The sequence below is a fragment of the Hordeum vulgare genome, chromosome 2H (genome assembly GCF_904849725.1).
Source record: "Hordeum vulgare subsp. vulgare chromosome 2H, MorexV3_pseudomolecules_assembly, whole genome shotgun sequence".
NCBI lineage: Eukaryota > Viridiplantae > Streptophyta > Magnoliopsida > Poales > Poaceae > Hordeum > Hordeum vulgare.
In genome coordinates, this window is record NC_058519.1 from 281,885,602 (window position 1) to 281,911,946 (window position 26,345).

At 43.2% G+C, this 26,345-nt stretch overlaps 2 pseudogenes; one reads left to right on the forward strand and one right to left on the reverse strand.

The window, feature by feature from the left end:
• Nucleotides 1–5,208: 5,208 nt before the first annotated feature.
• On the reverse strand, nucleotides 5,209–7,898 carry LOC123426502 (annotated as a pseudogene).
• Nucleotides 7,899–24,757: 16,859 nt separating this feature from the next.
• LOC123431416 lies at nucleotides 24,758–25,581 on the forward strand (annotated as a pseudogene).
• Nucleotides 25,582–26,345: the final 764 nt, after the last annotated feature.

Below are 26,345 nucleotides of genomic sequence, written 5' to 3' on the forward strand. Positions count from 1 at the left end.
ATCCCTCCCCTAAGGTAATCCCCCCCGATCCCCTCCTTCTCATCCAAACAAAAATCTCTTTTGGTCATTTTGTTGCAAATTTGAGGAAACCCTAGTTTTTCATGAAATGTGGGATCTATATGATATTGTTGTATTTGTTTGTATGTTAGGATAAGGGGTATGATGGGGTTAGGATTAGGTTTTTTTGGATGTTTGCATTATGGTTGTTTTAGGGTTAGGCTAGGGTTAGGATTAGGGTTGTTTGGATGTTTGCATTATGGTTGTGTTAGGGTTAGGATAGGGTTAGGGTTATAGATGTTTGGAAGTTAGGAATAGGGTTTATTTTTATTAAGTAGATATTGTAGTATTTGGATGATTGCTTATAGAAAATACTGTATGTTGTGTTGTTTAGGGATGGGAAGAACATGTGTTTATGTGCATCACGTGGACAAGGATGCCTTTTTAAAAGGCAATATTGATCCAGACCCGGATGAGCTTGACATGGTGTTCGATTTCTGTCCTAGCTATGCTAAATTGTTGGAACAAGTCCGAAAGGATTTGAATTGGATGGACCCTAGTGATGTAGTTGAGTTTGATGGTAGGCATAATGTGGGATTCGGAATGCACATTCGTTGGAAGACCATGCGTGTCAACTCCGAGCAACGTTGGCTTGCATACAAGGATACGGTGGCCGAATCACTAGACAAGGCTCTAGAGTTATTTGCCATCAAAACAAATGTTCCTAACTTGCAGTTGGATTTGAACCGGGTTGCCTCTCCGATTGTTGAAGCTAGTCCTCCACGCATCAACGAAGAGGCCAACATTGAACCTCTTTCAGCACAACAATCTTGTATCCAACATGAACCATTGCTAGAGGATAATGATGAGCACGATGATGATGAGAATGATGGTACTGTTCTTCATGACAACAACCTTGGTGATTTGGACAAATATAATTTGCAAGAGACAATGGACCATTCTATTCCGTACTCACGTGGCTCTGCATCCGAATCGGACGATGAGGGTCCCGATGAAGAAGTTGATGATGAAGGGTTCACGGCAAAGGAGGCTGAAGCTTTCACGAAGGTATTAGGACGGGATTACCGGACACCATTGTTCGAGGATCTTAGCCTTGCGGATGAAGCCGTGGTTGACGGAGGCGAAGGCATATTGTTTGGAGTTAGGCCACCTCACCGGGACAAACATGGGAAGAATATTATTTTGCCGGGGTCAAAGTTCCAAACATTTCTTGAACTGAAGATGTGGTTGGATGAATATTCTGTTACGCATTATAGGCCACACAAAGTTGTTCATTCAAACATGAAGCTGCGTTACACGGTTGCATGTGAGGATTCAGGGTGTCCTTGGATTGTCCGTGCAAGACCATGGAAAGGAGGTCCAAGATGGAACATTATCAGTTGTATTCCTCACACGTGTCGAGGCAAGAGGGTTGATGGCAAGCTTTCGTCGCAAAGCCATAGACAACTCACCTCCGAGTTCACCGCTTATAGGCTTTCCAACTCCATCTCCTCTCTTCCTACAATGAGCATAAAAAGCGTACAAGACCTTGTGAAAGCCCTCTTTCACTACGAGGTGAAATACGGGAAGGCATGGAAAGCGAAGCAAGTCGCATTCAAGATGTTGTATGGTGATTGGGAGCAAGCATACAACCGACTACCTAGGTTGTTGGGAGCTATTGCCGCCACTAAGCCGGGCATGGTTCATGTGGTCGAGCCGTATGGGGAGAAAACAAGGATTCACAATGTAAAGAGGGTCCGTGTATTTGGCCGTGCATTTTGGGCATTTGAGCAATGTGTGAGGGCTTTTCAGCACTGTCGGCCGGTCATCTCCATCGATGGCACGTTTTTGACCGGACAATTCAAGGGCACTTTGTTGGTTGCAATAGCAAGTGATGCCAATAACCGGTTGATGCCTTTGGCTTTTTCTTTGGTTGATGCAGAGAACAATGTTAACTGGGAATGGTTCTTGCATATTTTGAGAACCAAAGTATTACCGTTTGAAAGGTAAATCTGTGTCATATCGGATCGCCATCAAGGCATACTTAACGCGATTGACATTGTCATTCCCGGCCATGCTCCTTTGCATCATCGATGGTGCATGAGGCATTTCTGTGCAAACTCCTACCGGGCATGTGGTAGCAAGGAGTTGGCGGATGATCTTCAAGATTGTTGTCAAGCATTTTCAGACAAACGATTTGCAAGATTGTACAATGCTTTGCTTGCAAAAAAAAACTTGATGCAAGTGGGCTTGAGTTTCTCAACAGGCACATTCAACTTCGGCCCAAGTGGGCACGAGCTTATGATGAAGATGGCCGAAGATATGGCCAAATGACAAGTAACATGGCAGAATGCTTCAACCGGGTGCTGAAGGGTGTCCGTGCGTTGCCGGTGATGGCAATAGTTCAATACACATTCGACAAGTTGAGAGCATACTTTCTAAAGTACTCGCAAGAAACGGATGATCAGATTGCGGGAGAGAACAAGAAAAAGTACATGTACCAGTTCCCACCAAAGGTTGACAAATGGATGGTATTTCAATCACGGAAGGCTGACTCCCAAACGGCTACGTTGTACAACAACGAGGATTGGACATACCAAGTGAATGAGCCCGGAGGAATGACAAACGATGGCTAGCAACACGGAAACAAGGCGTTCAAGGTATCTTTATCGTTGTGTGATTGCTCTTGTGGGAGGCCAAGGTTGCTTCATCTCGCATGGTCGCATTTGTACACGACAGCTCGCACTAGGAATGTGGACGTCAACCATCCACTAACCGTGAGGGAGTCCGAGTTCTCGATCATGACCACGAAGCATACATGGGCTCCTAGATTTGAACCATACTTTGACCAATCACAATGGCCGGAGTATCATGGAGTACAACTATGGCCCGACCCGGAGTGGAAGGTTGTGAAACGGGAAAGCCGAAAGACAAAGCGTTTTAGAGGAGACATGGATGGATGGGGCCATGGTGGTGGCAGAGAAATGGGGAACAACCAATTCCAAGAGCCTACTGAGAGATCACATTGTGGAGAGTGCGGTGTAACAGGGCACAACACAAGAAGGTGTGGGAAGCCAAAGAAGAAGTTCAAAAACAATGATTCAAGGTCAAGCCAACAAGTCCTAGCCAACATGGTCATAGCCAAGCAAGTTCAAGCCAACAAGGTCCTAGTCAAGCAAGTACAAGCCAACAAGTTCCTACTCAACAAGTTCTGCACATTGATTCACATAATTTCATATGGACATTCACACCACTTCTACACATCAATTCACACAACTTAAGACACTCATATAGACACAATTCATAGCATTAAAACACAAATAGTGCAAATGGTTCACAACACCCACAAATAGTGCAAACGGTTCACAACACCCACAAGTGCAACACCCACAAGTGCAAATGGTTCACAACATCCACAAGTGCAAATGGCTCCGGTTCACATCTTGGGGCCTCGTCCCCTCTTAGAAGCTAGCTTCTTTCTTCTCACAAGAGGCTCCGGTTCATCCAACTCATCGTCATTGTCATCCTCATCGTCCATACTTCTCATCCTTGATAGACGAGAGCCCCCGGCGACCGTGTTCTTTCCTTTGTGCGCATAATCATCCGGTGAGTACCGCTTAAATTCCTTCTTAGGCTTCATCATGTAAGCGGAGTGTTGGAAAGCCTTCAATGTCATTTCGTCCTCAACCTATGATGCGAAAACGATATCGTCATACGTATGAAGGTTGAAAGTGCACAATGTATGATGGCTATGCCATACCTATGGAGTGTCAACATCATCCTCTAAATGAGCTGCCGAGGTAATGTCACCATCATCCATACGAGCTCCCAAAGAAGTTGAATCGTCTATAGTATTTCTTTGGGATGAACCGGATCTCGAAGGTGAAACATATTCAGGGTCACGTCAACCTAAAATGTTGGATAGGCGCCGCAATTTCTTGCCCTGTTTCTGTTAGATTGAAAGATAAATGACATATATAAGGTATGTATGTTGCATTTGTCGGCAAAATCTGAATAATGACACAACACCTTTATGAAAAGTCGAAGTGCAGATTCTCCCTTTTTCCCTCCAGGTGTCTTGTCTAGAATAGCTTCGGCTTCATCAGCTTGTTTCTTGACCTCTTTGCGCTATGATCACAAGAAAATGACATGTAAGGCAAGTGCATATGTGTACTAGCGTTCATACTTAACATAGAGGAGCACACTTACCACACAGTTCAGGACATGGGCGAAATAAGTTTGGTACCCTTCGCGAATTAGCCTGCTGTATTCACCATGGGCAAGTGCATCGTACTCAGTGGGTTCTTCCAATATGTCCTCCTCGTAAGCCGACGGACAAATCTCGATGCGATTACTCTCCTGAAACCATCTTACGTAGTTGTTGAACGCAAGCGGACAATGCTCGCGGGGCTGGGTTCCTTGCGTACTCGTAGCTGCCCGCACAGTTTGCTCGAACATGATGACATAGTTCTTATGATGCTTGTCCCAATCCTTGATCTTTTGCTGCCTCCTCCTATCCAACCCGCTTTTTACAAAACTCATCATTAGCTCGCTCAACACGAAACTCAAACATAGTTCTTTATTGTGCATGCTTTGTTACCTGTGAAGCTGTGTGTCGGTGTCCACCCACTCCGGAGGCTGTGGCTGAAACAACCCAAATTGATGCATCACACGATGAGGGAGATGAAACTCAACCGCCCAATTGCATATAAGTGGACAACGCATTAGCCAAAGATGTTTTTCCTGCATGCATATTGGATTGAGCTGGAACGTGTGTGCATCACCAAAGCTTGGCCCGACACCATATGGCTGCCATTCCACCTACAGCACAACATAAAAGGCACAATTCATTTTCCTCACAGCAAAAGCTGGGAGTCAACTCTGAGATGTTTACTTGCTCGGTGGTAAGCGAATCCATCTCGTTGCTGTATTGCTTGTACAATAGATTCACATCGCTCGCCACCTCCGATACCACGTCCCACTTGTAAGCCCAGGTAGGAAGCCGTACAGGGTTGCGGTGGTCATCCCAGGTCTTCCACGTTGCGGCTTTAGGGCGTCCAACAGGAAGGCGTTCCCAGCTCCATACCGAAAGTAAGAGCATACAACCACCAACTCCGCCGTCCTTTGTGGACCTGCGACAAGCATCGTCCAACTACAAGTAACAACAAATATGGATCAGTTTAGCAGAAAAGTATAAAACTGAACTTACTATTAACAATTTATTACCTGCCGGTACAAGTAGGCCAGTGCGGCCGAGCCCCAACTGAACTTGTTGTCGAAAACAGTCAATGCCTTCAGCCACATCCATGGAGCATTCTTGCCAGTGCCGTCAGCGAATATAGTCCTAGAGATCACATACCACATGTACACGCGAGCATAAGTCTGGATCACCTCGTCATTTGTGTCCTCAGGACAATGAGCAAAGTTGGCGGCAATCCAAGTGAAAGAAGCGCCACCCGGGACTCTATCTTTCTTCCCTCCATCTTCTACCTCCGGCTCTGGAGGTGACATACCAATAAGGGCATCCATTTGGTGCCGCCATCCCTCAGAATCAGTGCTCATACAAAGAGGCTTCCCCTCGATCGGAAGTCCGGTGATCATGGAAACATCTTGAAGAGTCACTGTCATCTCTCCGGTCCGGAGGTGAAAACTATGGGTCTCCGGCCTCCACCGATCAATAAGTGCAGTGATTGCCGTAGCGTTCAGGTTGGGCGTTTACCGACTCACAAGCTGAATGAATGGAAGGAGTCATGTCATCTCGATATATGGTGTGTACCGCTCATCGTACTGCATTACAGTTGATGCACCGTGAGACCGAATCTTCAAGGGCATAAGCTCCTGCAAACAGATAGGAGTGATATCATTACAGTTTCATCTTATTAAATAAATACATGATTTTTAACATATGATCTACTTAGCATTTCCTTCTCCGACATCAAATAGGCCCGGTGTTCAACGTCATAGGCATCATTCAAAAGCCACACCATCATGCATATCACAAAAAATAAACTTATGAATATACTCATCTTAAAAAAAATACTCATATGAATCTACTCATCTACTAATCCACTCATCTACCTATCCACTGATCTACTAATCCACTCATGTACATATTACTAAAAAATACTCATATGAATCTACTCATCTTAAAAAAAACTCATATTACTCATATCCTCATAAAAACCACGCCATCTACTCATAGGAATAGTCATAGAACAGAACTACTCATCTAGGATTAATAAAATAGGACTAACTCCTCATCTACATTTCAAATCCAATCAAAATATGACTCTCAACCTAACTAACACAAATCTGGAAAATAAGCAATACTATCTGGATAGATAGATGGGAAACAGAAGAGTTTACCTCGTAGACAAGTTTGGGGGATCAATCCACGGAAGAAATCATCAGATCCGAAGCATTTAGAAGAGGGGATTCAGATGAGGAGAAGAGCCAGCCGCTGGTTTGAAAAACGAATGGGAGGGGAATGAGGAGGGGGTGGGGGAGGGGGCTGGGCCGTGGCTGGATAAGTCGCAGTGTGGCGCCTAAGCCTTCGGTGCCACACTTTACAAGGTGCGACGCCTGAGGCTTAGGCGTCGCACTGCCTGGGGGGTGGGGCCAGCTGTGCCAGGTGGCCGGGCGTGTGGCACCGACGTCTTAGGCATCACACAGTGTAGTGTGGTGCCTAGGTGTTGGGCGCCACACGAAAGGGTCAGCCGGGTGATTTTTTCTGTGTTCGGGTTCACTTCATGAATTATTTCGCTCCAGAGGTCATTTTTGTCAATTTTGCCTACAAGGGCGTCCAATTGCTACCTACTTGAGATGGGCATGGACACCAAGCTCGGTCACATCGGGTTGGTACGGACAACCCTTCCCTCTTTGTTTATATCGTCTATGCGGCAACCCCTTGTGGCAGTAAGGGGAGGACCATAACTAGTATAAATAGGGAGCTACCACAACCTAGATAGGGGATCGACTCATTCCACATCAACCACATACATTGTAGCTTGTTCCTCTAGAACACAACAACAGGAGTAGGGTATTACACCTCGACGGTGGCCCAAACTTGGGAAACTCTAATGTCCTCTACTTTGTGTTATTTTCCTTGTCGGCGGTAGATGTCCTAGGAAACGTAGCGTGTTCAGTCCCCGGTCAAACTCACAAAGGGTTGTTTGGACACATTCTAATGTTTGGTTCCTAGACATCGACATTTGGCGCGCCACATAGGGGCCCGAGGCATTTTGTTTCCTCAGTTTGCATCATCTTCACCGCCTCAACGTTCGGCCGTCTGCCAAATTTAATCGCAATCAGAGTCCGTTTGATACCCGAACGGTCGATCGTAGCGGCACTGTCATCGGTTTATTTGTCAAACCTTTTTTGGTTTTATAAACTCCTACCGGGCCACAAACTTCCCTCTTATCTCAGCCCACCACCTCTACACATCCCAGCTTAGCCCACCTAGCGTAACTCTCCGATCGAAGTCGTCGGATCGCGATCCAACGGTCCGAAAACGGACTAAAACCACTAAACCTAGCGCCCTTTCCCTATATAAGGGCCCCTAGCGTGCCATTTTTGAAACCCTAGTCCACCCCATCGAAATCCGCGCTAGATCAGCCCCAGCTGCCACTGGAGCGAGTCTCCCACCTCAAGCCACATGCCCGTAGAAGTCCATCTGGGGCCCGCCCGGGCCCGAATTGCCGGACACCGGCTCCCCGAGCACCTCTACCCCCGAGTGCTCCCGTGCGAAGCTGCACTCCGCGTGCCGTGCCGCCTCTGCCGCTCCATGCCTCGCCTGCCGCCGGAGCCGCCGCCGGCGACCACATACCACCGTCCAAACCTCTCTCCTTTCCTTCCCGCTCTCTCTCTCACCTCGTCCTTTCTTCCTCAGTTGCAGCCGCCATGTCTGTCGGCCTCGAGGAAGCCAGCCCCGCCGGATCCGGCCCTCCCCTCAGTGGATCTGCCGCCAGCGTCATCCCCAACCTACCTTCGTCGGCTCTGTTGCAGGCCCTGCCTCCGTCGCACCGTAGCACCGTCGTGCCTCACTGTCGAGCAGAGTCGCCCCGATCCGCATGAGCCACATCGTCTTTCCCGATCGCCTAGCGTTGACCGCCAGCCCGGCTGGCCTCGCACGCTCGCCCAACCGCGTGGGCCATCGACTCAAGCCGACTCAGCAACCGCCGACCCATCTGCGAGCTGCTGGCCCATCCGCGCCTCGGGCCCAACCGGGGCGTCGTCCATTGCCTCGACCGAGGTGGCCCGCTTCACCCCTTCAACCCTTCACCGAGCTGGCCCAGCTGTTGTTGGCCCATGGTGAGCACTTCCCAGAGCCATCCCTCGTCCGCGCGACTTATATCTATCATGTGCATGCGGATGTTTCAGCCGCGTCGAGGAGATTTGGCCCGTAATTGTTTTGTTTCCACGTTCTGCGATTTTCCAATTATTCAGGAATTTGCTAATTACATATTATTTCATCATTTTAAAATGCTCATATCTAATAAATCATGCATCATGTGCAAAAACCATAGATATGTAAAATGTTTAGATTTTCGTGTAGTTTCACAATTTCTCACCCTCACACTTGTTAAAAATGTTTAAACTTGCTGTTTAATTAAATTTGCTTAGATGCCATGTTAAAATGATTTAATTAATAACAAATTAACCGTGCATCTGATTTAAAAACATTATACATGAAAAATGCTAAGAAATTTGTGTAGTTTCACAATATACAAGTTTCAACCATCTTAGCAATATTTAACTTGTTGTTTTCACTTAAAATGCATAAATGTCATGTTAAAATGATTTGTTTCATAATTAATTAACCATAGCTTTGATTAAAATGTTCCATACATGTAATTTGACGAGACAAATGAGTGGAATAACATGGCGGCATTTATTTTGCTTTTTAACAACTCTAAAATTGTGTATAGGAAGAATAGTACCGAATCTTAATTTGCATATGATGATTTTCCAGAATTATTATTCGTTGTTCCGTCCTTATTTGAACTTGCCTAGAATTCGTGTAGTTCCATAATACCCTGCTGCCTCCATTCTAACATGCTTGTGGGTGTCATTTGCATACATTTTGCATTCATGCATATTATCTTGTCATGAACATATCTTTTAAACCGTAGCTCCGTTTTAGGCGATCTGTATATGTAAATCGACTAAATGACGTGGAGAATCATATGGTCCACTATACTTTGCCGTTCAATAAATATAAAACATGTTTAGTTCAGATCTAGACCAATTTCGAAATTAACATGTGGGGTCGTTTCATAAATGCTATATGTTGTTACCGACCTCATTTAAAATGACTAGATAGTGTAGTTTATTTATGCTTCACCGCTTGCCATGATTAACAACATATACCATTGTCGTGTACCTAAACAGGAGTGAACTAAATATTTCAAATATGAGTTTCGTCAATATGCAACGAGTTGTGTATTGAGCTTCCTTTAATGTGTAGCAATAAATTGTTGTGCTTTGTCTTGTCGTGCATAAATAAATGGACATGCATCATATGTGTTGTGCATCATGTTATGCATATGTTGTGGGGTTTATTGTGTGTTGATTGTTGTTTCCAGATTGCTTCTTCTCGATAGAGCTCCATAAGCATATCGGAGTGTGAGGATTCATCCGGATTCGTTAGTTCGTCTACTTCATGGATTCCTTCTTCTTCCAAGCAGGATTACATGCACGATGATCATTTCCCTAGATACCATTTTTATCATTGCCATGCTAGCTTTTCTCGTTTCCATCGCTATGTCTCGCTGCCTATCACTTAAATGTCAGCCCCCAACATTGCCATGAAAAGCCTCTAACCTTTCCACAACCCAGCAAACCACTGTTTGGCTATGTTACCGATCGCTCAACCTTCTTCTAGCACTGCTAGTTGCAGGTGCAGTTGCTTCCATGTGAAAACATTGGTTCGTTGTTATATCACCATATTATTGCTATTTAATTAGTGCACCTATATACCCGGTAAAAGGCAGAAGGCTTGGCCTTTTGGCTGGGTGTTTTCTTCCGCTTTTGCTGCCTTAGTTTCTGCTACTGGTGTTAAGTTCCATATTGAGCGCTTCTAACATGCTTTGGGTTGTTATGGGGACCCCCTTGACTTCCATTTTTATTAAGACATAGGACGTCATGAACCCGAGGAGTAATTCAACATAATACAGGGAGGGCCTGTGCTGATGGTGCTGGTCCTAAAGAGAGCACTGTGCGGGGCTAACCCATGGAAACTTGGGTGATTTCTATGAGGCACCGGTACGCGTAGCTTATCCGTCGTATCCTCAGAATGAGATATGCGACTCCTATCGGGATCGTCGACACGTCGGGCGTCCTTGCTGGATTTGTTTTACCCTTATCGAACATCTTGTGCGAGGAATTCCGAGGATACTTTGGGCTATCTTGAGGTTGAGTTATTCCACTAGGAAGCCGAGGAGATCACGGGTGTTCCTGCGGTCGAGGTTACCGATGCAACTTATGGTAGTTTGTGATGGACTAGTTGGAGCACACATGTAGGGTTAAATCTTTCTGAGAGCATGCCCGCAGTTATGTGGTAACTTGGAAACTTTGTTTAACATCCGGTTCTAGATAATTTGAAGTAAAGTTAATTAAAATATGCCAACTGTGTGCATAACCGTGACAGTCTATTCTCGTGAGTTCTGCATCTGTAAGAGGACACGTTGAGGTTATGTTTGACGTAAGTAGGTGTTCAGGGTCATTTTGAGATCATAATTAGTTCACATATGTTTATGTGTAGATGACCCCCTCTTATTCGTGTACTCGTAAGCTAGCCACTCAAATAAATGCTTAGTGCTTGATGCAGCCTGACCACGTAACCATACCTCACCCATTAAGCTTTGCTAGTCTTGATACCTTTGGAAATGAGATTGTTGAGTCCCTGTGGCTCACATATTACTACAACAACAGTTGCATGTACATATAAAGCAATACTTTGACGCGAGCACGATGATTGTTCTATTTGGAGTTTCTTGTTGTTCTTCTTGATCGAACTTGGGTGGGTTTCAGGTCGACTGCTTTGGATAGCAATGATGGACGCCATTCTTTTATCGTTTGTTTTCGTCCGTAGTCGGACCCTGCTCTTCTACATGGTGATTGAATATGTTGTTGTATTCATGTGATATTGTTGTTGCTTGTGGCGAGTGTAAGCCAATTCCATATACTCATGTATTCCATACATGTACTTGTAACGATATCCATTCTTGCAAAAATGACGAGATGCGCTTTTATCCGTGTCGAGGCCCTCGTACGAAAATAAGGATAGGTTCGCATCTTGGGCATTACAAGTTTGTATCAGAGCAGTACTGACCTAGGAGCCCCCTTGATTGATCGAACTTGGCCAAGTCGAGTCTAGTGAAAAACTACTTCGAGTCTGGTTATATATCGAAGGGTAGGATTCTTTTACCCCTCTTCCGTGCTGTGGTGAGGTTTATGACTTATTAGTAATTTTAATTATACGCCTCTTCTCACTCAATTTTTTTAGGATCACGCGGGTATTTTGGAACCTCTATGATGTCGTTCTGACCAGGACTTTGTTTTTGGTGCCTCCTGTTCTCGAGGAGTTGAGCTCCACGGGATTCTTATCACACTCACCGTCGTTCAATTTCCTTAGTATCTCTGGACGGAGGATGTTCAAAATTGCTTCAATACTAGTAGTGGTGAGAGGAGTCTGACATTCCCTAGTACTGACGGGGAGCGTCTAGATGTACTGCCAAAATTGGTATCACTGTGATTACGAGGGTCTGAGGTAGACGAGTTTCTGAGATCTCTGGTTATGTGTTGACGGATGTGATACATTGGACGGGTAGTATTATTGCTAGGAGTTGAGTGATGGATTTTACTCCTTGTATCTGTTGGACCAAATTGCTTAACCAAAAATTTCAGAAGTTCTTAGGTGGGAATTCAAGTAGTTACCTAGGATTATCTTCCAACAGATGCATGATGTGAGGTTGAGGTTTGATATCTAGTGGATTCGTTTGTTCATGGTCTTTCTTACAGAGGACAGTCTCGATATATGTCATCACATATGCTCCATGAAGCCTTGTATTTCGCTACGCCTAGGGAGCATATTCGAGCATCATTTCAATATGAAAATCCAATGTACGGTCGAGCCTGTGCGAACCTTACCATGAAAATATCGGATGAAATCTCTGTCATATATTTGTTTCTGGCTCGTTTCGTAAGCCTCATCCTTTGTTTTGTTGGAGCATGGTAATTCGAGTTGTTTCGATGTGAAGTGGTGATTTAATATATTCTCTAAGTGGTGTTCTCATATTTATATGGGAGTGCTAATTAATTCTTTTGATCTCAAGTTGTCTTATCAATTCTTTTAAACCGGAGCTGTCATGTCAATCCTTTCCCAACCGGAGTGATTCTCTTCAAGATAATTTAGTCTCCCCAATATTTGCAAGATCAATCCCTCATTTCTTTCCGGAGTTCGTCCCATCTGTCCCAAGTTGTCTTTTGTTTTTGCCCTCCCCCCACCCTTTTTCTTTAGCTATTAATTCTCGTCCAAGTGCCCTTATTTTTAGTTATGCTTCCGCTTCTTTCGTTTGTATCCGGTGATTCACTGTGAAGATGCCCAGGTGCTAAGTTCATCATTCATCATTCCTCATTCTCATTTTTGTCTTCCTCCAGCGAATTAATTTCAAGCTATTGGTGTTCACCATATACTTTTCACCCTTTAATGATTTCCATGTTGGAAATTCTTATTAAATCCTCTCTTATATATTCATCCCTCTCTATTCTATCCTGTGTGCTGAAGATGTCTGAGAAGGTTCGTGTTTTCATTCAATCCTTTGAATTATTTCAAGGCTCTCATCTCATCAAGTTCTTCATTTGTACCGATGAAATCTGTCTTTCTAAGTAATCTTTTTCAATGGTGTTCTCTTCTAGTGGGCCCATAACCCACAGGTTCTCCCAGGATCTTAGCTGGCTTTTCTATTCTTTTCCGGAGATCTCTAATCATTTTCAAGTGTGACGTAAGTATGAATTCCATCAGTCATATTCCTTCTTCAAGATTGTTCCAAATTTATTTCTCGTCATTGGCTCAATCATTTCTTATTCATTGTCCCGGAGTGTCTCAGTAATTTATGGTGGTGTTCTCATCGTCGTTCTCAGCTTGGAAGACCGAAGAAGTGTTTCTCTTCAATCTTGGTCCATTCTTTTGAAGATTGTCATCTCATCTTCGTGCTCTCCCTCAAATTGTTTTCGATCATGAGTAATCCCTTCCATATTTATCCAGTGCATTTTAGAGTTGTTTTCATTTCTCGATCCTCCAAAGGCCATCATTTCATAAGATTTCTTCGTTCTCAGCTTTTAGCTTTCATTCTTAAATTCTTCTCAATTGTTGTCTCTTCGTTCATATCAATTGTTCTAGTGTGTTCTCAAAGTTTTCTGTTAGGTGGCTCAAGATCTATTTGTTCTCATGTATTCCGTTTATTTCTAATATCCCCATATGTTCTAAATTCTTCAGGTGGATCATGATCTCTTCATTCTCATGTATCTTCATTCATTCAGGGTATTCCCATTCATTTGCAATTCTTAACGGTGGCTTGTTCAAGCATTCTCTAATCGAATCATGCTCTTTTTGTCCTCATGTAGCTCAATTCATTTGGTTTATCATCTTTCTTTCCAAATTCTTACCGGTGCTTCTTCCAGTACTTCTTCAAGTTTGTGCTCATATCTCTCCTCAATTTTATCAAGAAGAATAAGTGGTATGCTAAATCCGTTGCTTGTCATCAATTTAACTTGGTGAAGGATAAGCATAACATAATTCTTATTCTTGTTTTATCAAAATGTTTTCAATCCTTCTTTCCTGAAGTTTTTCATGATATAAATTCTCGTTTCTAAGTGCTTCATCTTTTTTTCCCGGAGTTTCAAGTTTTCTCAAGTATCTCTTTGCGAAGTTCCATCTAAATCTTTGCAAGGTCATAATCTTATTCTTTCAACCTTCAATTTTTTTCTATCATGCTTTCATGCCGGTGTTGTCCAAGAGATTCTTCATGGTGGATCGCTGAAGAATTTAATTCATTCTCAATGGGTTGTTCGAGATTCTTGTGGAGTACACCAATTATTCTTTATCTTGAATTTTCAAGGCCAATTCTTTCTCCTTTATCCTTTGAGGTGGTGTTATAGCATTCTTGATTCATGAGGAGTCTTGAAGAGAACTTGTTTCAAGTATGAGATATTTGAACCCACCAATTCTTTGATCATGGGACATTTTCAACCCATCTTTCTTCCATTGAAGTTATATTGGATTGGATTTCACCTAAAGCCTTTCCTAAAGATTGTTGCTATTATGGTGATTATTGTTGATCCAAGTTCTCAATGCATCCCATTGGTGTAAGAAGTTTTGCATATCTTGTTGCTCCCAAGCAATCTATGTTTCCGTTGGTGGCCGATTGTCACCTCATTATTTGAGATAGTTTTCATAAGTCCACTACAATCATCTTCGTTTCGTCGTTGATTTTCCAACAACTCCGTTCAATCCTTCCTTGTAGGGATGCTTACAAAATTCAATTGTGGTAGTATATGTCATTTTCTTCTCCATTATTTTATTCTCAATGATCTACTTTATTTTCTTTTGTTCTCGAGCCTTTGTGATGTTGCTCTCTTTCAGTCATTATCTAGTTTTATCAAGATCTTGTTATTCCCTTGCTTGTCCATTTAATCGAAGTGTTGTGAAATCTTTTCAAGATCTTTCCATCTTATTTAATTTTGCCTCTATTTCCTACCGAAGTGCTGCCGAAATATCTTTTGAATTCTTGCTTGTTCCTGATGCCATTCTTCATCCTTTTGCTATTTCCAAGTTTTGCTTGTTTCACTCGTTTGTCAAAGAAGCGATTAAGTTTTACCTATTGCTCTTTCTCTTCCTCTTCCCTTTTCATTCTTAGATCTCGGGGCGAGATCTCTTGTTAGTGTACGAGAGTTATAACAGCCCGGAACCGACGCTCCAGTAGATTCCCTTTTTATTCCATTGTCGCCGTGTGATTTATTTGGTTGTCGCATTCAACATCGCATCATGCACATCATCCGCATTGCATCGGCACATGGTTGCCGCCATTTTTCAAAACTGGCATCCGTTATTAGTTGCCGGTCCTCTCCTTTTTGTCGTTGACCGTTTCGAGACCAACCATACACGCACGCAACCGCGACATCTTTAAAATTACTGTTTTTAAAAGTATGTATGAACAATTCTCGGATTGGGTTTAAAGTTGGCGTGCGGTCTTAATATAGTGTAGGTAGGCTGCATGCCAAATTTCATCGCAATCGGAGTCCGTTTGTTACGCGAACGGTTGACCGTAACGGCACCGTCATCGGTTTATTTGTGGAACAATTTTTGGTTTTATAAACTCCATGTCGGGCCACAAACTTCTCTCTCATGTCAACCCACCACCTCTACACAATCCAACTTAGACCACCTAGGCTAACCCTCCAAACGAAGCTGTTGGATCGCGATCCAACGGTCCGAAAATGGACTAAAACCACTAAACCTAGCCACCTTTCCCTATATAAGGACCCGCAACCTCCCATTTTTGAAACCCTAGCCCATCCCCCCATCGAAATCCACGTCAGATCAGCCCGAGCCGCCACCTCGTCCAGTCTCCCACCTCCAGCCGCAGGCCTGTAGAAGCCTATCCCGGGCCCGCACAGGCCCGATTCGTTTGATACCGCCTCCCCGAGTACCTTTGCTCCCGAGCGCTTCTGTGTGCAATTGCACCCCACTTGTCCTGTCGCCTCTGCCACTCCATGCCTCGCCGGCCGCCAGCGACCAGCTCCCGCCGCCCCGACCTCTCTCCTTTCCTGGTTGTGCTCTCTCTCACCTCGTTCTTTATCTTGTGTTGCAGCCGCCATGTACGCCGGCCTCGAGGAAGCAAGCCCCGCTGGATCCTGCCCTCCCCTCACCGGATCTATCGCGAGCGCCGTCCCCAACCCACCTTCGTCTGTGCTACTGCAGGCCGTGCGGCCGTACCTCGCTGTCGAGCGGAGTCGCCCCGACCCGCACGAGCCGCAACATCGTTCCCAATCGCCCCGCATTGACCACTAGCCGGGATCGCCTCGCGCGCTCGCCTAACAACGTGGGCCGCCGTGTGAAGCCGGCCCAGCAACCGCCAGACCATCCCACACCAGATCCGCCAGCCGGTGGCCCAGCCGCGCCTCGGGCCCAGTTGCGGCCTCGCCCATCTTCTCGGCCCAGCCCCGCATCGAGGTGGCCCGCTTCACCCCTTCAACCCTTCACCGAGCCGGCCGAGTTGTTGTTGGCCCACGGGGAGCACTTCTCACAGCCATCCCTCACCCTCGCGGCTTATATCTATCATCTGCATGCGGATATTTCAGCCCAGTCCAGGAGATTTGGACCGTAATCATATTTTCCACGTTCTCCGATTTTCCAATTATTCAGGAATTTGCTAATTACAGATTAGTGCATCATTTTAAAATGCTCATATCTAATAAACCGTGCATCATGTGCAAAAACCATAGATATGTAAAATGTTTAGATTTTTGTGTAGTTTCACAATTTCTCACTCTCACACATATGAAAAATGTTTGAACTTGCTGTTTAATTAAGGGCCATTTGCATTTCTGTCCCGAACTCGAACAACCTACTCAGATTTGCCCCTAATTTTTAGTTATGCTCAAATTTGCCCCTGTGTCGTCAAGTTCCCTTATAGAAACCCCCTTCTGTGCCGTTACCTTCTGATCAATGGACATTGACCGACTTGGTGAACAGTAACTCGATGAACGGTAAATTAAAAAAAAGCAAAATACTTCAAAACAATGTGAAATTTTGAGGGATCAAAGATACTCGGGATGCAGAAGGTGCGTGCAAAGATACTCGGGACATTCGAGAAGCTCGCATCAAAGGAAACAATTTAAAATTGTATGCATATGAAGATTAAACTTGAAAAAATAGCAAAAAATAATAATCAAAAACTCTAAAAAAATTAGCATCCAAGATGCTTCGGCGCGCAATGTGCGTGCAAATATTTGTTATCAAATGACATGCAAGGAGCCCTAGCAAAAAAACCAAAATAGTGCATTTTTCAAAGTTTTTGTTGAGCCAAATTTTGTTTTTTCTTCACGAGCTCCTACAACGTCCAAACACAACAAAAATTTGCATGCACCTTTTGCACTCAAGGATCTTGGACGCCAATAAAAATCAGATTATTTTTAATTTTTCTTGCTATTTTTGTCGAATTTACTGTTTATAGACGTATAATTTTAATTTTTTCCTCTGGTACAAGCTCATGGAATGCCCAAATAGCACGCAAATTTGCACGCACCTTGCGCACATGAGTATATTCGATCCCATAAAATTTTAGATTTGTTTGAATTTGTTTGCAGTTTTTTTGAATTTATTGTTCACCACATGGTCAAAGCCCGTTGACCGGACGACAACGACACAAAAGGGCATTTCTATAAGGGGGCGTGACGAGAGAGGGGAAAATTTGAGCATGCTTTGAAATTATGGGAAAATCTGAGTAGTGGGTTCGAGTTAGGGTCCGAGATGTAAAAGACCCTTTAATTAAATTTGCATAGATGCCATGTTAAAATGATTTAATTCATAGCAAATTAATCGTGCATCGGATTTAAAAGCTTTATACATAAAAATGCTTAGAATATTGTGTAGTTTCATAATATCCAACTTTCAACCATCTTAGAAATATTTAACATGCTGCTTTCATTTAAAATTGCATAAATGTCATATTAAAATGATTTGTTTCATAATTAATTAGCCGTAGCTCCGATTAAAATGTTTCACATATGTAACATGATCAGAAAAATGCGTAGAATAACATGACGACATTTATTTTGCCGTTTGACAACTTTAAAATTGTGCATAGGCAGAACAGTACCAAATCCTAATTTGCATATGGTGATTTTCTGGAATTATTATTCATTGTTCCGGCCTCATTTAAACTTGCCTAGAACTTGTGTAGTTCCACAATATCTTATTGCATCCATTCTAACATGCTTGTGGCTGTCATTTGTATACATTTTGCATTCATGCATATTATCTTGTGACGAACATATTTTTTAAATCGTAGCTTCGTTTTAGGTCATGTGCATATGTAAATCGACTAGAATGAAATGTAAAATCACATGGTCCACTTTACTTTGCTGTTCAATAAATATAAAATATGTTTAGTTCAGACCTGGACCAATTTCGAAATTAACATGTGGGGTCATTTCGAAAATGCTATATGTTGTTTCCGACCTCATTTAAAATGTCTAGATAGTGTAGTTTATTTATGCTTCACCTCTTGCCATGATTAAAAACATTTAACATTGTCGTGTACCTAAACGTGAGTGAACTAAATAATTCAAATATAGAGTTTCGTCAATATGCAACGAGTTGCGTATTGAGCTTCCTTTAATGTGTAGCAATAATTTTTTGTGCTTTGTCATGTCATGCATAAATAAATGGACATGCATCATATATGTTGTGCATCATGTCATGCATATGTCGTGGTGTTTATTGTGTGTTGATTGTTGTTTTTGGATTGCTTCTTCTCGCTAGAGCTCGGCAAGCGTGTTGGAGTGTGAGGATTCGTTCGGCTTCGTTGGTTCCTGTGCTTCATGGATTGGTTCTTGTTCCAAGCAGGATCACATGCAAGATGATCATTTCCCTAGATATCATTACTATCATTGCCATGCTAGCTTGTCTCGTTTCTATCGCTATGTCTCGCTGCCTACCACTTAAATGTCAGCCTCCCAACATTGCCAGGAAAAGCCTCTAACCTTTCCACAACCCAACAAATCACTGTTTGGCTATGTTACCGCTCGCTCAGCCTTCTTATAGCGTTGGTAGTTGCAGGTGCAGTTGCTTCCATGTGAAAACATGGGTTCCTTGTTTTATCATCATATTATTGCTATTTAATTTAATGCACCTATATACTTGGTAAAAGGCGAAGGCTTGGCATTTTGGCTGGGTGTTTTGTTCCGCTTTTGCTGCCTTAGTTTCGGCTACCGGTGTTAAGTTCCATATTGAACGCTCCTAACATGCTTGGGGTTGTTATGGGGACCCTCTTGACTTCCATTTTTGGACAAAAATCTTCTGGCAAGGCCCAACATTGGTACTATTTTTTTCCAACATAATAATACTGAACATTGTTATTAAGACATAGGGCATCATGAACCCGAGGAGTAATTCAACATAATATAGAGAGGTTAGTGCTGATGGTACTGGTCCTAAACAAATCACTTTGCGGGGCTAACCCAGGGCAACTTGGGTGATTTCTATGAGGCACCCGTACGCGTAGCTTCTCCGTCGTATCCTGAAAACAAGATATGCGGCTCCTATTGGGATCGTCGACACGTCGGGTGGCCTTGCTGGATTTGTTTTACGCTTATCGAACATATTGTGCGAGAAATTCCGAGGATACTTTGGGCTATCTCAAGGTTGAGGTATTCCACTAGGAAGCCGATGAGATCATGGGTGTTCCTGCGGTCGAGGTTTCCGACGCAGCTTATGGTAGTTTGTGATGGACTAGTTGGAGCACACGTGCAGGGTTAAATCTTTCTAAGAGCCATGCCCGCGGTTATGTGGTAACTTGGAAACTTTGTTTAACATCCGGTTCTAGATAATTTGATGTAAACTTAATTAAAATATTCCAACTGTGTGCATAACCGTGACTGTCTCTTCTCGTGAGTCCTGCATCTGGAAGAGGACATAGTGGGGTTATGTTTGACGTAAGTAGGTGTTGAGGATCACTTCGAGATCATAATTAGGTCACGCCCGTTTATGCGTAGATCACCCCCTCTTATTCTTGTACTCGTAAGCTAGCCACTCAAATAAATGCTTAGTGCTCGCTTCAGCCTCACCACTTAACCATACCTCACGCATTAAGCTTTGCTAGTCTTGATACCTTTGGAAATGAGATTGCCGAGTCCATGTGGCTCACAGATTACTACAACAACAGTTGCAGGTACAGGTAAAGTGATACTTTGATGTGAGCACGATTATTGTTCTATTTGGAGTTTCCTCTTCTTCTTCTTCATTGATCTAGGATGGGTTCCAAGCCGTCAGCCCGGGATAGCAAGGATGTACGTCGTTCTTTTATCGTTTGTTTTCGTACGTATTCGGACCTTGCTCTTCTACATGGTGATTGAATATGTTGTTGTATTGACGTGATCTTGTTGTAGCTTGTGGCGAGTGTAAGCCAATTCCATATATACTTCTCTTCTGTACATGTACCTGTAATGATATCCATTCTTGCAAAAACGATGAGATGCACTTTTATCCTTGTCGAGGCATTCGTGCCAAAATAAGGATAGGTTCACATCTTGTGCGTCACAGGCCGGATGGGGGCCCATCACGCAGAAGGACTTCAGAGGCCTTATGACGAAGCGTGGATACTCCAAACTCTATCAAAGGGTTGGCGTGAACTCCAGGGAAATGATGATTCGTTCGTCATGTAATCTGTAGATGGTAACCGACATTCATGTAAACCTAGATACCCCGGTGCCTATATAAATCGTGGGGTTTAGCCCGTAGAAGATGCCTATACACAACATCATAACCTCGAGGGTTTAGCCCACAATGTCATGATCTCGAGGTAGATGAACTCTATAATCGCTACAACATTAATACAAAAAGAGCATGACACAGGGTTTTACCTCCATCGAAGGTCCAGAACCTCGGTAAAAGTGCTAGTTATCGACTAGGGGGGGGGGGTGAATAGGCGATTTTTATGAAAATCTTCAAAATGATAAATGTATTCAAAGTTAAGCAGAAGCGATATAGGATCAGTTATGGATACGTATCAAGGATCTAACTGAAGCACGCAATACTATGAAAACATTCAATCATACAAAGCATAGTCATCATGCACACTAAGATAGATCAACGATAAACTTAGGTAGTGTGAAGATAAACAACAGTTGGGAATGTGTTTGGAGAATGTCTTCGGGGTGAGATGATCAAGCAATGTCTTCAAGTACAGGAAGTAAGAGAGTAAATGATAGAACTAGTAGCTTGACGAAGACACATGATTTTTTGGACCAGTTCCAGTTGCTGTGACAGTTGTACGTTTGGTTGGGGAGGCTCAGACCTCGTCTTCACCTTGATCCCCTTGAGCTGAAGTCTCTCAGGCCACGCCCAATCAGTCAGGTAAGTCTTCAGTGGAGACTTCCGAAAACCATACACACTTGGTCACCCGTCAATCCACAATGACTCTTGGATTCATCTAGACTATGGTCACACGACAATCCACAATAACTCTTGGATGCACTAGACCATGATGCCGAACCGTTTAGAAGATCATAGTCTTCAAGTGTAACAAGTCTTCAATTCTCTCATAATAGAATGACTTCAGTAATGCTCAAACACTCTGGCTCTAGGTGTTTGGGTTTATGCTTGCACGATAGTTCTCTCTCTCAATGTCTTCGAGGTGGGTTGCTCCAAAACAACAATAGCTGTATCAAATATGAGAAGCTACTAGCTTATGGTGGAGGGGTGGGCTATTTATAGCCAACATGCAACCGTACTTGATATGACCAAAATGACCCCGGGTCAATGGCCATCCTACATGTGTTCCAACAGTCGGATTTCAAATAAACAAAGGGCAACATTACTTGGGCTGCAAGTAATGCTGACTCAACCAACTCTGGAAGAGATGTCCTCTCATTGTCTTTGCTCGAAGACATGACTAGTTGTGGGTTGAGCATTACATCAACATCTGACTTCGATCACATCAACGCCACTTAACAGTACAGTGGTTCCTATGACTTAGGAAAGAACAAACAAAACAATAAAACACTTTGTCTTCCCGTTTCATTATCTTCAAGCGATTATCTTCGCACACCACTAATGGCTTTGCCCATCATCAATGTCTTTAGACATTTTTGGGGGTCGCCTTCGACGGTTAAACTGAATCTCCAGGGACTCCTATTTGTGTTATCCTGTGAACTCTCACAAACACATTAGTCCCTCAACCACGTTTGTATTCAATACTCCAAAACCAACAAAGGGTGGCACTAGATGCACTTACAATCTTCCCCCTTTTGGTGATTGATGACAAACTGGTTGAAATTTCAATGGGGATAAATATATGTGAAGATAAATACTTTGAGACCATGGTTGCAAGATATAGAAGCTCCCCGTGAAAATGTGCTTATGAAGATTTTTCTTTGAATGCAAAAGCACATGGCAGGTTGTAGTTAGTGGAGATCTTCCCCTATATCTTGGAATCCAATCATTATGCATTTGAATATAATCATGAAGATAATGAAATGCATAATGAAGAATGGACGTGTGCTGAATGGCTTCAAACACATATGATATTAAATGAAGTAGCGCCAAAGATATGATAAGTAAGGAATGCGCAGATGTCCATCAGGACTTAAGTTTTACAACCCAAAAGGACAAATGTTTGGAACGGGAGTTACAAACTTGAAAAAAATAGCAACACCCAACCCATATACCCGTTCGAATACTATCAACCAATGCTTCTCCCCCTTTGTCATCAAATGACCAAAAAGGACGAAGCCATAGGGCACTACTCGTCCCCAAGACGTGAAGACGTTGGTGCAGCTGGGTCGTTGGAGGTTGGTGCAGGCTGAGTTGGTGCAGTGACGATGCGAGTCATTGGTGCAGGAGGGGAAGTGATGTCTTTAGCCTCATCACGGGCAAGATTGGCATGGACGGGTTCTGCCGATGAAGATAAGTCACTGTCTTTGAGGGATGGCGTCTTGCGATATTTGTCTGTACGAGGAGGAGGGGCACCAAATTTGAAGCGTTCATGTAAGTGCATCTAGTGCCCCTTAGTGATTTTGGTGGTTTGAAGACTTATAGGTTAAGTATCTAATGTGTTTATGAGTGTACACAGGATCTATAAGTCATTGAGGAGTTTGAGATATTTGAAGAATATCGACCCCTAAAAATATATGTCTTCAGTTGAAGAAATTGGTCTGAAGCTGAAGAAATGAATCGTGAGGAATCTGCGATGAAATTGATATTCCTCATGAAGATTATGGTATTGAGAATTCCGGTGGTTCCTGAAGAAAATCATTCTGAAGAATTTGAAGCATGAAGATTTATACTTTCTGTTTTACTTTCTTCGCATTTGAGTAATAGGAACACCGTACTGTTAAAGGGGGTCGAAATTACACTATGGAATGAATTTCCTCATGATGCTCAACCCAAGCCTAATCCTACCAAAAGCCTCAAGTGAGGAATACGAGTGACATGAGGACTCTCACAGTTGAGGGTTCCGACCGTTTCGATAACCACGCCAAGTCATTGGTCTTATCCATTCCAACGGTCATATTATTTAAGGACATTAGTATCAAATCATGTCGGGATGCTCCCAGGCTATAAATAGCCACCCCCCACAACCACTAGCTGGTTGGCTGCTCCGTTAGAAACTGACACTTGTCATAAGTGCAACCCAAATTCCTCAGAGATTTAGAGAGTAATTCATCAGTGAGGAAATACCCCATACACCAAAACCACAAACCAAACCTAGTGATTGAGCATCACTAAAGAAGTTGTTCCTGTGTGGGACTGAAGCCTTTTACCTTTGAGGACCGTGCATCCTCCAGATGGTTAGGCGTCATGGTCTAGGGCAATCCAGCAGTCAATTGTGGATCGCCGGGTGACCAAGTTTGTGAGGGTTTGGAAGTCTGCCCTGAAGACTTACCACGAGTGTTGGGCGATGACTGTGTGTCCTTAGCTCAAGGAGAATACGGTAGGGACTGTGTGTCCCGGGACTGGGTGTCCTTTGGTTTCAATACCAAGCCGCTCCAAACCAGATGTACAACTGTCACAGCAGTTGGAACTGGGTCATCAACAACTGTCTTCACTGAGAAACGGGTTCTAATTCCTCAACTCTTTACTTTCCTTGTATTGTGTGTTGATGAATTTCACTATGACTGTTTGAATAATTTGCTGAAGACTTTCTCTGAATTTCCTCAACCCCAAATTCTTCACAATAGTTAATTATCATCTGTATTCTGCGTGCGTGCTTACTGTGCAATCTGTTTTCACATTCTTCACTCTGAAATACTGCTGGTGTGAACGTTTGCACGTCTGATCCTTTACTGTTTCCGCTGTAAGTTAGTCATCAGTGAGGAATTTCCTCAGTGATGAAATTCTAAAAATCTCCTATTCACCCCTCTAGTCGATATAACACACTTTCAATTGGTATCAGAGCAAGGTACTCCCTTGTTCTGTGTGATTTTGGTTTAACCACCTAGAGTTTTAGTTATGTCGACTGCAGGCATGTTTAAGGTGACTGCAGCATGTCCTACCTACGAAGGAAAGAACTTTCTCTTCTGGAAGAACAAAATGCAAATGCATTTACAAGCTATTGATAATGATCTCTCGTATATTGTGGAAAATGGTGTCCCCATTATCTCTGCCAGTGTCACTGCGGCTGATGTGAAGAAATTCAGGCAACTCGATTCTCAAGCGAAGAACATCATCTGTGGCCATCTGAGCCCAGGCCAGTTTGGAAGAGTAAGTGCTTTGGGCTCTGCAACACTGATCTGGGAGAGACTGTGCAAGGTAAATGAAGGAGTATCAACCCAGCGTGACTCTCGTGTTGATATTCTTCACAATCTCTTCAATCGCTTCAAGAGACATGACAATGAAAGCTGCCAAGACACCTTTGATCGCCTCACTGACATATCAAATGAACTGCAAGCACTGGGAGCTCGAGACATCACTGATCATGAAGTTGTGAAGAAACTACTGAGATCTTTGGATTCTTCATTTGATACTTTAGTTCTGATGATTCAAGAAAGACCATATTACAAGATGCTTGATCCAGCTGATACATTAGAAAGGCTGAATACTCATGAATTCCAGCTAGAAGAAAAGAGAGATCTATATGGACCAAGCTATTCCAGACCACGTGCACTGAAGGCAAGAGCAATTTCCTCATCTGAAGACGAAGACACAGATGACAGCATTTGTGACCCTGAAGAATTTGGACAGGAGCTTGCAATGCTCATGAGGAAATTCCAGAGATTTACACGACGTGGTCAGTTCGGTAAATCTTCAAGAAGAGACATGAGGAAATCAGAATCTTCATCTGAGGACTACAAGAAACGAACCTGTCACAAGTGCAAGAAATCAGGTCATTACATTGCTGATTGTCCCCGTTGGGGAAGGAATCAAAGAAGAAGAAATACAAGGATGACAATTTTGATGACTCGAAGAAGAAGAAGAAGAAATCTTCAAAATCCTCATCTTCAAAGCCCTCATCACACAAGAATACTAGTTTCAGAAAGGCTCGTGCACTTATTGGCAAGGAAATGGACTCTGGGGCAGAATGAGAGGAATGTGATGAAGAAGAGGGTTCTGATGAAGACTCAGAATCTGGACAGGCTAGTCTTGCCCTAGCAACCACTTTCGTCAGCAAGTCAATCTTCAATCTTGAAGAAAATGATTGCACCATCCATACTGATGACTATGCTGATGACTTCGCTCCAACCTATTGCTTCATGGCAAAAGGTTCAAAGGTATCAAATAATGCCTCCTCCTCTGATTCAAGTGACTGTGAACCTAATGATTATAAGAAACCAACTTACAGTAAACTTGCTATCATTGCCACTAAACAACAAACTGCTCTGGAAAAGCTTCAGAAACTGCTAGTCAAAAGTGATGATCTGTTGAATGATGAAATGAACCTTACCCAAATCCTCACTGATGACATGAAAAGTCTTCAGTCTAGATTTGATAATCTTCAAGATCGTTATGATACACTCCTCACTGATCATGAGAAGCTTTCCTATGAATTTCTTCAAAGGAAGCTTGATCTTGAGAAGCTGAGGATGTCTCATGATGACCTTCGTATGGAAAATGATTCATTACTAGCTCAACAGATCAGCGCTAGTCAAGTTGAATTTATTCCTCCATGTCTTGAATGCATTGAACGCGAAACTGCTAATTCCTCACCAGAATCATCAAATGCTGCCATTGCTACAAATTCTTCAACTGCACCTGTTGTGTCTATTTCCTCACTTGAGGAAAACACAAATGTTACTGATGAAAATGCAGGGTTGAAGGAATTGTACTTGACAGGCATGTACAAAAGCCTCAAAGGACATCAAACCCTTTGTGATGTTCTCAAAAAGCAGATCTTGAACAGGAACCCGAGGAAAGAAGGAATTGCCTTTGAGAGGAAATTAAATGCTGATGGATCATATTGGAAACCTGAGCAGTATCCCAAAACCTCATGGGCTGCTGCTACTGGGCCTCCTTTTGATCCATCTAATCTAACTGGCTTTTCATGTGAATTATCCTATTCCTCGGATGAGTCATTTGATTCCAACTATAAACTGTTCAAAAATCAATCTGGTGAAGTATTTGCTCG